The following is a 13201-nucleotide window of genomic DNA, read 5'->3' on the forward strand; positions in this document are numbered from 1 at the left end:
TGGACAATTTCTTAGTTTCAAATGACCCTGTAGAAGAATAAAATCTTGGTGACTCGTTCTGTCCACACTTTATAACTTTCTTCCGCATGTAGCCATATCTGAAAGTTTTGTAGCAGGCACATTGAATGATGGGTATAATCTAACTGTATTCGACATTAGAAGAAAAAGAGCCAGCAATGTGGTAGGAGGAAATAAAAACAATCTGTGACATTATGGATGACTTCTATATGTACCATGGCAGATAAAGCAGAGGGGAAGAAGTCATAAAGTTTCCCATGGTATTCCAGTTAGATGACAAGTCCATGGAAAGAATTATAGCTCCTTTCCTGGTTCAGAGTGAGGTCCTATTCACTTGAAGGACAAATATATATATATATTTATAATATATATATTATATATATATATAAAATTTCATTTCCCTCCCACTCCTTTCCCTTTCCTTTCCAGGAACATTAAAGAAAGTTTCTGGATAACTTGGTCACAGAATATACCGATACTCTAAAACAAAATGCATAGTATCATAACTTGGTAAAGATTTTATAGCTAGACGCTTCACCTGCTGCCAAGTTTTAGTCTAAATCCTCTTAGACATAGTCTGAATAGGCTGATACACATCTGAACTGGCAGATGGAGTTGCTAAGCTGCTCTCCATCATATCTGGAAAGTCTTGGCAGTCAGGTGAAGTCCCCGATGACTGGAAAAAAGGGAAACATCACACCCATTTTTAAAAAGGGTAAAAAGGAGGACCCTGGGAACTACCAACCAGTAAGCCTCACTTCTGTGCCTGGTGAGATCATGAAACAGATCCTCCTGGAAGCTATGTCAAGGTATATGGAAGACAGGGAGGTGATCAGAGACAGCCAATATGGCTTCACAAAGGACATATCATGCCTGACTAATCTAGTGGCCTTCTACAATAGAGTGACTGCATCAGTGGACAAGGGAAGAGCTATGGATGTCATCTACCTGGACTTCTGTAAGTCCTTTGATACAGTCCTGCACAACATCATTGTTGCTAAATTGGTGAGAGATATGGGTTTGGTGAATGGACTATTCGATGGATAAGGAAACAGCTGGATGTTTGCGTCCAAAGAGTTGCAGTCGATGGCTTAAGGTCCAAATGAAGATCAGTAACAAGTGGTGTCTCTCAGGGGTCCGTATTGGGACTGGTACTGTTCAATGTCTTAATGACATAGACGGTGGGATTACACCCTCAGCAAGCTTGCGGATGACACCAAGTTGAGTAGTGCAGTTGAGGGAAAGGATGCCATCCAGAGGGACCTTGACAGGCTTGAGGAGTGGGTCATTGTGAACCTCATGAAGTTCAACAAGGTCCTGCACCTGGGTTGGGGAAATCACCAGTTATCAGTACAGTGTAATGGATGGATTGAGAGCAGCCCTGCAGAGAAGGACTTGGAGATATTGGTAGATGAAAATTCATATATGAGCTGGCAATGTGTAATTGCAGCCCAGAAAGCCAATTGTGTCCTGGCCTATATGAAAAGATGCACGACTAGCAGGTCAAGGAAGGTAATTCTTCCCCTCTACTGTGCTCTTGTGAGATGCCACTTGGAGTACTGCATCCAGCTCTGAGGTTCCCAGTACAACAAAGACATGGACCTTTTGGAGCATGTCCAGAGAAGGGCCACAAAAATGATCAGAGCGCTGGAACGCCTCTCCTGTGAAGAAAGGCTGAGAGAGTTGGGGTTCTTCAACCTGGAGAAGAGAAGACACTGGGGAGACCTAGTTGCAGCTTTTCAAAACTTATGTGGAGTTTATAGGAAAGATGGAGATGAAAGATGGAGGGCCTGGAGTGATAGGACAAGGGACAAAGGTAGGTTTAGATTGGACACAAGGAAGAAATTTTTAATGTCGAAGGTGGTGAGACACTAGAACAGGTTGCCCAGGGAAGTTGTGGATGTCCCATCCCTGGAAGCATTCAAGGTCATGCTGGATGGGGCTTTGAGCAACTGGATCTAGTGAAAGATTTAACAGGCTGCCCAGGGAAGTGGTGGAATCACCATCCCTGGAGGCGTTTAAAAGATCGGTAGATGTGGTGCTTAGGGACATAGTTTAGTAGTGGTTTTGGCAGTGTTAGGTTGATGGTTGTACTCTGTGATCTTAAATGTCCCTTCCAACCTAGATGATTCCATGATTCTATGTCCCTGCCTGCAGCCGGGAAGTTGGAACTAACTGATTTTCAATGGTTTCTTCGAACCCAGGCCATTCTATGGTTCTATGATTCTATGGCACCGGACCATTTCTTGGTCTCTTCAGCATACTTCTTGGATGCTTTTTTACCACGTTATCTCCTCAAAGAAATTAAACTTGGCTTTTCAGCTACCTTAGACCTCCAGGATTTGGACTGATCCCTAGATCTGTCTTATAGCTTAGGCATTTCAAACCCTGAATATTGACCCAAGGGAACTCTGGATTTATAATCTGCCTTTTAGAGTAAAAAATGTCATAATTGAAACAAATTATGAAGCCCAACGTGTAGTCTTTGTAATAATCCCAAACCTAAAGATCCTATTGCTTTCCCTAGCATGAGGAATACACAGAATAAGGCAAGACAGTTAAAAAAAAAAATAAATTAGTCTCTGTATTTCTTTCCTTATCTCTGCTTCCTCGTTACTTCTGAGCATCCTTGAAACTTGAGTCAAAATTCTACAGAAAGGTGCCTGGCCATGACTTTTCTTCGCATGTGTTTTCCCTGTGGACCAAGGTTTCTCACTTGTTTTCTCTCTGACTGGCCGTGCAGCTAACAAGGTGTGGGAGCCTGCCCGTCTGCTTCTCTAGTCTTTCTTTTATCTTAGAGTGACCACCCAGAGCATGTGAGGCTCTGCTGTTTTTAAGTTCCACTTATTTGCTATGTTTTGGGAGTATTTTTTTATCTTCAGATGCCTATACCCAGGTGTCATTTTGCACAGGCTATCCTCTTTCTCTGGTAGTGTCAGATGGGTTGAGGGTTTGCAACCACATTATTGATGCTCTGGGAAAGTGTAGGTGGCACAGTTACGTGTGTGGCAGGTTCTACATCCTCTTTGTTCAATGTTAATTATTCCATAAGATTGCAAAATGTATAAACTGTGCATTGCTGGATTCCCCAAATCATAACAGGGACAGAGGTCGGCTGTGTAGGAACTGGTAGCTAGCGTGTGTTTATAGACAGGTGATAAATTGTATTTGTGTATGCAGAGTGAAAGACTTGGGTAACTAGCAGCTTGCTTAAGCCACATAAATTGGGATCCTTCTTCAAGTGAAACTGAAAAGCCTTTGGAAAACAGTGCCTGGTTGGTAGCAGGGAGAAAAAATGAGAAACTCAAGAGAACACATGCCTTTAGGTCCTCAGCACTCATACTGCTAGGGAGAAAGTGTACATCTCTTCACCAGTTCTTTATCAGTGTTAAGGATGAAAAGACCTTCTGTATTTGACCATTTGTTGATTCCTCTTCCAGGGCTGGATAGCATCCCCAGGATGCCCAAGATACATTAGACACTGAATTGAGAAAAGAAAATAACCTTTACGTGAACAAGGTGGGGGTGGGGTGTTAAGGCCCAGATCCACAAAAGAATTTAACTCCTAACTGCCGTGGAAATCGGTGGGTACATTAAGAAGCTAGATTATGTACATACTCACTACGAAGACATCTCTGTAAGTACTGTCATATGTGAAACTGGTGGAAGTGAGACCTAGATCCTCGGTGGTATTTCACTACCTAATTCATATTTAGGCACTGACATCTCCCGATGCTTTTCTTCCTACGGAGCAGGGAGGCTTGAGATTTGTTTTCTTAATACTCGTTATTTTTCTGGAACCTCATTGATCACCCTTCCTGTTGTATTCTGTGCCCTGGTTGATAAAGCTCCAAACACAGCTGTATCTAGTACAGGGCTGCTATGGTGCACCGTGATTTCCAGCTACATTGCACACCACTGTAAACACCCCCCTTATAAAATCTGGTTCACTGGAACACTCAAAGCTCCTGGCTGCCAGGGAATGTTCTTTAATGAGGGTAAGGAGTACTTGAACACATCTACGACTTGGCAACCCTTCCTGCTTTTTATAAGCTACTATACACTTCAGAGAGAAAATATCTTAGAGGCTACTTTTTAACGGGACAAGTTTACTTAAGAGCTGAGTGGAGCTGGTGCCAGTAGTTCTGTTTTGTTCTAGCTTAATATTAGCCTTGTCAAAGTTCTTATAGCGTCTCCTGGGTGTTTCTGAATTGCATACCATATAAAGCTGTTTTGGGGAGCGAAGAATTTTGACTGGAATATATTATAGTGGTCTCATTATATTTTTTTAAAGTTTATCAGAGGTGGCCCTATATTAAAGATCCATGTAGCAAGGTCGATTTTTAATTTTTTTTTATTTTTTATTTTCTTTCTCCCTTCTAGTCCCTTAGCCCACACTGCAGACATTGGATCCAGATTTTGAGCCAACCCAAGTTTGAGAGTTATTTGGGATCCAAGGTCCTGGTTTGGCCTGTTATAAAATTTGGGGTAATTAGCAAACTTTTTAGATGAGGCTTTGGATTTTGAAAATTACCAGACTTTGAGGAGGGAGGAGGGTGTTTTTAGTAGCAACTGCTACCCATTCCTTACCCATCTTGCTGACACAAGTGTTCATTCAAAAACAACTTACCAAGATGCACGTGGTGCATCCTGTCTCGCCTCTTTGAGAAGTGTTTCATGGCTGCTTGGTGCTTTCATCCTGAGAGGCATCATTAGGGGGTGGACTTGGCAATGTTTTCACATCAGAGGGCATCCAGCCCATCTTTTGTAGAGTGTTTGCGGTGAAAGCTGGATCCTGTTCTGGCTGCACAAAGGAAAAAGGGAGCTGCTGTAACAAGGCCATGCTTTGTCTGGGGAGAACCCTGGCTGCCACAGAAAAGATGGAGGGAAGGTGTTGAGATGTGGGTGAGATTTATTAAAATTACATTTGGGCTTTAAGTTGCCTTTATGTCAGGCTTAAGCAAACATGGCAAAGAACTGGTTTTAGTCCCCTTTTTTTGCTTATTCTCTTGTGCTGGATTTTGAGTTTAGTGTGATCCCATTACCTGAGAAGCAACTGTATGGAGCCATAAATGGTGGTATTGACCCCGTGACAAAAATACTGCGGCAAAGCCAGATGTTGCTTTATGTGCATGGAAGAACAGCAGGATGGCCTTGCCTCGTTTTTAATGTGGGGTTGGTGGTGCCCATGTGGGATGGGTGAAACGAATGACAGATGCTGTCCCCCACCTCTGTCTCCAGGGATAGGAGGGAGAGAGAGAAAAAGATTTATTGCTCCCTCCTGCCCCTGCACCAGCTCCTGCAGATCTCTGTTGGGAAGTCCAGCCTGTCTCCCTCCACAATCCTTTAACCTGGGAAGAGACTGATCCTAGCTTATTTCACTGTGCTCAGGCCTTCATTCTGTGATTGGCTCTAAATTATCCAGGACTGCTCCTAAAAAAAAAAAAAAACCAAACAAACAAAAACAAAGAAAAAAACAAACCAAACAAAACAACCCACAAAAAAAAACAACCCAAGAAAACCCCCTTCCAGCTGGGAAGATTACTGCTGTATATTAACCCCAATATTTACTATTTTGATGCATTTTTTTTTTTTTTTTCACTGTCACAGGTGGTGATGTACAGCTTTGCAGTTTTCAGGAGATCAGATTATCTCTCTTTATAGGAGTTTGGGGAAAAACAAGACTTAGTGACATTGAGTGATATACAAAAATGATCTAAAGGGCCTTTTCAGCCTGAATCTTCAGAGACCAGAGACACAGTTTTCTCAGAAATTTTTAATGTTAAATTTCACCCAAAATTTCAAAATTCAGTAAGAAGTGATTTCAGTGTCAAAATTTGAATCATGTCTCTTAAGAAAAAAAAGTCAATGCAAACAGTGCAATTGTATTAATATAAAACTTCATGTGAGATAGGAGGAGGATGGCTGTATGGAGAGAAGCAAGAGAATGAGGGGGAATGACTGTTCTGGTTTTGGGTCTGCCACATTTCCTTATGTTTCTTGGGCCGAGCCAATTTATTTTTTAGTCTTCTCAATTATAGAACGAAAATAGTGCCTATATACCTTGTGTGGCTTTCAGCATCTGTTGTGTTTGTTGAGTATTGTCAAGTTCTTAACTGAAAGGCCTTACGTAAAGGCAAAACTTCTTGTGAACTCTAGAAGATGATTTTTGACCTGCTGTAATTTTGGCTGTTTAATGAAGTTGCTACCTAAAGGTACTACATGAATCAAAATGACTTTATTTATTTGGATTGGTAAAACCATATAAAGATGCCCGAGATTCTGGTTGCATTACTGTTTATTTTTAGAGCGGAATCTGAACAAATAAAACAAATTACACTTCCCATGCTACAATGAATACCAGCAGATATAACCCTTCCTCCAACCTCAAATAAACCTTTCCCACCCTTAGCCGTTCCCTTTCCTAAAATGTCCAGGGTGAGAGCTGGGGCTGGCGCTGTGCCCTCAAGGTTGGGAGCTGCAGCCTTACCCAGAGCAGTGGATGAGGAGCAGACATGGAGCTGGCCGAGAGGAGGGCTCGCAGGCACCCGGCCAGCAGCACCCTCCTCTGATAGAAAGGGCTGGAGGCTGAGTAATAGCTCACTGCTGACCCACTGCACTTTGGAAGTGTGTTGGTAGTTACTGCAGTTCTCATAACCAGGTATTTACAATAGAAGCATGAATACAGAAAAATCACAACGAGGATAGCAAAGACAAGCCAACAAGCTGGCTGACTGAAATCCTTGGAGGAGCCTGTAAATACTTTAATGCTTACACAGGGCCTCTATATTTGCACAATTACCTTTCCATGAGCCCAAAATGTTTTACACTGGAATGTTTTCAGGCTCTGAGAAATTATATTTTCTGATATGTCTGAAAACTGCAGCCTCAGCCCCATTGTTTTCATGAACAATTAAAGCTGGATTCCCCACTGCCCCCAGATACACTAAATGTAAATGGCATGTAAAATATATTGATTGTGATCAGAGTGTACTAAGAAGAAAACATTTTGAATTTACAAGTGAATGTTATACTGTAAATGATCAGATGCAGCTGCATGATCTGCTTTTATTATAATTCAGAAGTGGTGAGAAAAATGGCTTTCCTGCAGTGAGATTTTTTAAAGAGAAACAAACTTCTAAGAAGTTTGAAAGACTGTTTTGGTGCAGTTGGTCAAAACCTTATGGAGGAAGTTTGGAGGCATGAACAGGTGCATCATATCTAGTGGATTTTGAAGCAGGTACCCTGTTCCTCTGGTTTCTGCCACAAAGCACTTCTCTTACCTGTCCAAAGCAAGGTCCATGTTAGAGTGTGAATGGGACTGGCCTGGGGCTGGAAAACCTGCTGCAAGTATTGGACATGCTGTGACAATGGGCACGAACTTAGCACGAGGTTCTGGTTCTTGCTGTAAGATCCACTGTGAATCAGCTGTAAGGTTCATAGGGAGTGTAACACAGATCCTTTCAGCTTGTGGAGAAGTCTTTCCACACGTCTTAGTTGCTGCTGCAGCCTGCCTGATGTTGAGGGAGGGATAACAAATCCACACTGACTTCTGGTGTGTTTTCCATTTCTGGGGAGTCCCATGAAACCGAAAGAAGTGACTTCTGCACACTTTCCACCGAAGGAAAGGCACTGAAGCAGCATCTGGAACTAATCACCTGTGTTTCACAGCTCACTGGTGGGCAGCAAGTGAGCTGCTCCGGCTCCTACAGGCCCTTACGTAAAACACGCACACAGCGACTTTCAGCTGTGGGAAACTTGAAACGGCTTCTGCTGGCCCAGCCAGGAGGAGACTGACTCCCTTTTGGTTCACCTGGCAGGACAGGCTGCCTGTACGGGTACCACCGCAGCCTTCAGATGTGGTAGCACGCAGGTGGAGCGTGCATATACACACACAGAGAAATCGCATCCAGCCATCGGATGGGGTATTCCACTAATTGGTTAAGTCTGCTCTGGTGTCTGGCCACCATTTGGCAGATACTGACAGTTTCCACTTAAAGCCAGCCAACTTCACCGGAAAGCCGGCTGTGCCGGCAAAGCGGCTGATCTCATGAAGATGTCATTGAACCACTGTTTGAACTCATTCAAGAAATGGTGGGTTTGACTTGGAGCGGGCTGAGATCCCCTGGGGGCCTTTGCTGGATATGGGAATACAGACATCCATTTATGTGAGAGTTATACTTCGGTGTTCCCAAGTTACACATGAGAATATCGTCTTCATTCTAGCACTGGGGACTGCTTCCACGTTTACCTAAAGCTGAAAGGGATTCTCTTTGCTGTTCATGTATGTGTCACTTTTTCTGTTCCTGTGAGTGTTGCTACATCCTCATAAATATTAGGAGCTTGTCATAGTGGTTGTCATGGTGGAAAGAGTTATTTATCTACGAAGAGGAGACAGCACAAAATACTTCAATGAATTTCAGCATGTTTGAGAAATGAAATACCCTTTTAAAAAATACCAGTTTTGTGAAGCCATTAAATGCTATTTTACATAATCACAGGGGAGGTTTGTTCTTCAATACACTGGGTGTACACAGAACCACTGCAGAAGTGGGGCAAAAAAAAGGCACAGAATGGGTAGTTTTATGAAAGGCTATAAAGCCATGAGCATAGTTTTATTAGTTGCTGCCATTCGATACATGGAGTTGTGACAGCAGGTGAATGGGAGGTGAAAGCCACAGCAGATGTAAAGAGCCTGAAGAAGCTGAGTCTTGGTCTTGGGCATAAGGAAGCAGAGAAAGAAAGCAAGTCAGACACACAGAATCCCTTCCCAGAATTTTGGGTTCATGCATTGACTGTGGTTCATTATAAATACACTGTCAGGTGCAGAGAGATCACCACTCGTTTTCTGGAAGAGCAGATAAGTAATACCAGCATTCATGATCTTATTTTTAACTGGGATGTATTCTACGCTTGTAGTGGTGGGTGCTTGCTATGAAGTTGTAACTGAGGAAAAAACGTGCTGCAGGTGAATGGTACTTAAAGGGCAGGGCGGTTAGTTAAAGAAATATTTTTTTTAAATGATGAATATATATAGAAAGTTGTAGCTTACATTTTTTTAAATGAAAAATAAATTATGGTTCCCAATGTGCTCGTGGTGGAAGAAATTATCTAGCCTTGTTTTAAAAATGCTGAAGTTGGAGGGGTTAAATGCCTTTCCCGAGGAAGTTGATTGTACAGCTGTAAGGAGAAGTGCCTTTGCTTGAAATTCTGGTTATAAGTGGCAAAACCTTCTGGTTACTAGACTGGGAACAGGGTATAATATGTATCTCCAGATACGCAACATTATGTTTTATTAACCTGACTACACTTTTCCACTAGAAATTGCCTGATTCTCAGAGGGACTGAGCAATTTGAAATCTTTTAATATTTTTTTTCCCCATCCGTATTACTTTAATTTGTAATTTTGTAATCTGTTAGACCTCATTCTCTATACCTCATTTTGACTAACAGGTCACCTGATAATCTGTGTCTGATTATTAAAACATATATTGCTGTCACTGTCCGTTCCCAAACATTTTAAAGCCAGCGTTTTTAATATACTAGTCGGTGCTTTCTTGGACAAGGCAGAGTGGAAAAGCGAAGGTGGCTGGTACAGTACATGTGGGTGGAGGCCCTGAATGAAGCCTTTATAAAAACTGTCTCATAGGAGCTTTCCTCTCTTCTTTCCAGTTTGGATTAGGTTTTTTGGCATACGTTTGCAAGAAACTCATCATGTCATTGCATTCAAACTGCAAGAGCCAGCTTAGTATTTTGCGAATTTCCCTTGGAAATTGCTCTGCGATGATCTGTCCAGAGAACATGCATTTCCTCATTTGTTTGGTTATAAGCAAGATCACGAGCTATTTATTTTTGTGCTCTGTTTACTTGCTTCTCTTACTTTATTCCTATAGAAGTTTGTTTGAAACTTTTCATTGAATCTAAGTAGCTTGCACTGGCGTCATTTTGAGAAATGAGTGTCTTTGCTTCTGGTTGGTTATAATGCCAGGGCAGAAGATGGATTTAATGCCTTTTTTTTTTTTTTTTTTTTAGGAAAGGATTCCTACAGGCTCAGAAAATAATTTGAAAAATACAAGGGTAGCTGAATCATTCTCAATCTGAATACAGTAATAATAAGTAGTATGTCTACCAGGGTTAACCTATTAGACAGCAAGATAGCTAAACTGTCTTTAGATCTGTGTACGTGTATACACAGTCATATGTGTTCTCTCTAGAGCCGGCTAGGTGTTGCTTGAGGGGGTCCTCCTTTCCTAACCATTCCGCTGAGCAGCCTCGGTAGGAGGGTGTTTGCTCCCACCCCCATGAGAGCCTGGGTGCTGCAGCATCCCTGTGTCTTGGATATCCCAGGTGAGGGTTCAGATCATCCACAGCTGAGGTGAGAACCTATTTTGGATCTGCCACGTTTCCCTCAAATGTAGTCTTCTACAGGTCATCTCTGTTGGATGCCACTCTTCAATGGCCATGGTGCAGTGCTTTGTGGTGGACTTACAGTGTGGTCCATATACGTGTAAGGGCTGAGAGCAGGTGCATGCCAGGCAGCTGCTTGTTTGGACTGAGAGCTCAGTTTGGACTGAGACATTTCCACACATACTACTAATCACGTGGGGAAATGAACAGTTCTGAACAGAAACACCAAGTGAGTTTAGATGCTTTCAGGTTTGGGTGGAAGACGTGGCACTGTCAAGAGCTCTGCATGTTTAGATGCCTGTATTCCCCTTCAGACGGACATGGCTGAAGTAGGCTGCTAGTTGCAATATGTAAATTTGTTTTTGGACTTGCACTGTGAAAAGTCAAGAACTATGACGTTTATGTTTTTACCTATGATTCTGCATGCGGTGCGCTGAGTCTGTAGTTTTTAAGCTGCTGTTTGAGTAATTCCCAGCATGTGGATCCACTAACACGATCCTTTACCTGCTTATCCCAAGGTCTCATGCACAACATAATTATTTTTTTTTTAAAGCTAAATGCCCTTGTATAAACAGCTACGTCTATGCAAAGTGGGTAGGAGCTGCTATTTTTCTAACTTAGTAGTTTTTTATACTGACAGAGCTGGTGGGAAAAACTTTATAAGGGATAAAGGAACAGAGAAGCAAGCTCTTGGCAGAAACCCCTCAAATTTTCAACATATACCCCCCTCTCTCTTTTTCCAAAACACAAAGGCTTTCTTATCTGTTTCCTTTGTTTCTTTTTTGTTGTGCAATTTTTCAAGCATTAGAGAGAGACAGTTTCCAGCAGATTATGAGACTATGTGGAAATCCATTTGTCTTTAGCATACAGTAGTTGCTAAACATATATAACTTTCAAATCCTCTCTGGGAAATAAGTGACAGAGACATTCAGCTAACCCAAACAACACATTTCACAGTAAGTGCTGTACTATCAAAGGGGCCTTTAGACTGAATAGCTAAATGTCCTCAATAGCTAAATTTAAGGATATTGAGGGTGCCAGGACCAGGGGATGCTGGGAAGCTTGTCGTCTTACAGTCAATATAAATATTTGTAGATATACCTGAACGGAGACTGAACTGTGCCAAACTTTTGGCTCCTGATTCAACTAGAAGAATTTCTCACTTAGTTTAGAGTTCAACTAAAACAGAGACAGCAAGGAGTTGTAGGCCTTGTCTGCTGTGCAAAGTTCCACTGAAAACTGATTTTAAATAGATCTAATTAAATGAAAGCACATCACTAGCACGCATGTGCTTACATCAGTGCACACGGTGATTTTATTGGTCTAATTTAACTTTAAATCAGTTTAAATGTTTCTATTTCAGGGTTAGCACTGAGTGGAGCAAATAAATTTTAAAATTAATTTAATTTAAGTGGTGTCCCTTTTCCAGTGTAAGGAGGTTTTATAGAGCTTTTTGTTTCTATTTATTGATCTCAATGGTATTCTGTAAGCATACTTAAAGAACCATTTTTTTTTTCACAGTATTCACTTGCAAAACTACTGAGTTCAGTCATCTGCACATGATTAACATTTCTGTAGTATATATATATACTATTCTATTATATAGTGAGATCAATATTGGCGTGTAACTTTTGGATAAGCTTTTTCATAGTTGGCTTTTACCAATGTCTTGTTGAAAAGAAAAATTGGTGGCCCCATGACAAGTATGTAGAAACCTTTTTTTATAACTTCTTAAGAAAAAAAAAAAGGATTTAAATGTAAGCAATTTCCTGCAATGTTGTGCGTTTACTCACAATAGGGTTTCTTTAAAGATGATAGAGCAAAAGAAAGCTAATATAAATAAACTGTATTAATAACGTAGTAGGAGCTACAGGGCTTCATAGCAGTGTGGCTGGTTCTGTACTAAAATGAAAAATATGAAATAAACCTGTTCAGTTTTTCTGGCCAAAAAAAAAGAACATCCCATTTCAGAAAATGCATGAATAGGAGAAACTAGAACTGAATAGCTCTAATACTTGGGGATGTTTATAACACAGGTAAGTAATTGACCTCCAACCTGCTAATGTTCCCTTCAGTTTACCAGCCCACCCTCTCAATTGTTTAGAGTCCTGACTACACTCAGACTAAAAATCACCACAAGCATTAAGCAAACCCCAAAACAACCTCCTGAGAACTATTTATACAAGATGCGGTGGCCATTCAGGGCAATAAAACAATGGTTTACAAGAAGCCCAAATAAAACCTAGAGCTGTCCTGAGCAGGACAGCCTGTGGTGAGTCAATGGGTAAACATTCTCAGTGCAGAAAGAGGAGGACGGGAACGACAGCTAAAAAAATGAGGGCAAGTCTGTGAATAAATCCAAGCAAGCTGCACTGCCTGTGTTCTCATGCACCTCGGTCCTTGCAGTGTGTTTGAGTTAGAATTACTTCCCCCCCCCTTAAAGTCCTTTTAATCATTTGAAACTTGCATAAAATACAGAGTAAACCCTATTTGAAGAAAAGTTCTCTTGTACTGCGTGTTGTCTGAGGAAACCTCCATGTTATGATTAGATCTGTTATGGTTAGATTCTTAACAATTTATTTCAGTGGGAAAACTTCCATTTGATTTAATAGCAACAGGGCCCGAACTACATTTCCATGAATCATTTCAAGACAGTTTACCATTCAGGGATATTGGCTTCTTACCAAATGACTGTCTTATTTAGGGCATAAGGCAGATTGTCTTCATTCCCTGTTATATCCAGTCTCATGGATGTGCTCTTGAAAGGAACCTGAAA

General features: G+C 41.4%; 1 protein-coding gene across 1 annotated transcript in view; it reads left to right on the forward strand.

The window, feature by feature from the left end:
• Nucleotides 1-13201, forward strand: part of LOC309686516 (chloride channel protein C-like) — a gene marked incomplete at both ends in the record, with an annotated part of 84620 nt that overhangs the window by 45718 nt on the left and 25701 nt on the right. The window lies entirely within an intron of this gene.

This window comes from Vanellus vanellus, assembly GCF_965231255.1.
Source record: "Vanellus vanellus genome assembly, chromosome: 2".
NCBI classification, from domain to species: Eukaryota; Metazoa; Chordata; class Aves; order Charadriiformes; family Charadriidae; genus Vanellus; species Vanellus vanellus.